The sequence below is a fragment of the Penaeus monodon genome, chromosome 15, assembly GCF_015228065.2.
Source record: "Penaeus monodon isolate SGIC_2016 chromosome 15, NSTDA_Pmon_1, whole genome shotgun sequence".
Taxonomy (NCBI): Eukaryota; Metazoa; Arthropoda; class Malacostraca; order Decapoda; family Penaeidae; genus Penaeus; species Penaeus monodon.
In genome coordinates this window covers 30,046,694-30,047,171 of record NC_051400.1, presented here as the reverse complement: position 1 = coordinate 30,047,171, position 478 = coordinate 30,046,694, and positions in this window count along the sequence as shown.

The window sequence follows — 478 nt, the reverse complement described above, 5'->3', positions numbered from 1 at the left end:
CAATGTATATATTATTATTATTACAGCTCTAAAAGCTTTTTATTAAACAGCATTAATAACCTAAGATGAAAATAATTCCATCTAGTGTAATTAGCAAGCAATATTCAGTGCAATTAAAGGAAGGTTAAAGTTAGGTATTTCATGTATTTTTCTTTGAGATAGATTTAAACTTTAACTGCAATAGCATCACAGACATCTATCAAATAAATGCTACTGTATAATCAATTATTCTTTATGTTGCTAATAGGTCATTTTCTTTCCAATACAATTATAACAGTAAAAGGAAATGCAGATTATTCCAGTTCAGCTCTTACTATACATTTAAATGACAAATGATTATTCATCTTAAACATTACTCTCAATATTAAGAACAAAGCATAAGTTGTAATAATCACAAACATGGAATAAATATTATAGGAACACCTTAATTTCCATCATAGAGATTGTTATTATTACTTTTATTACTGTTGTACAAAAT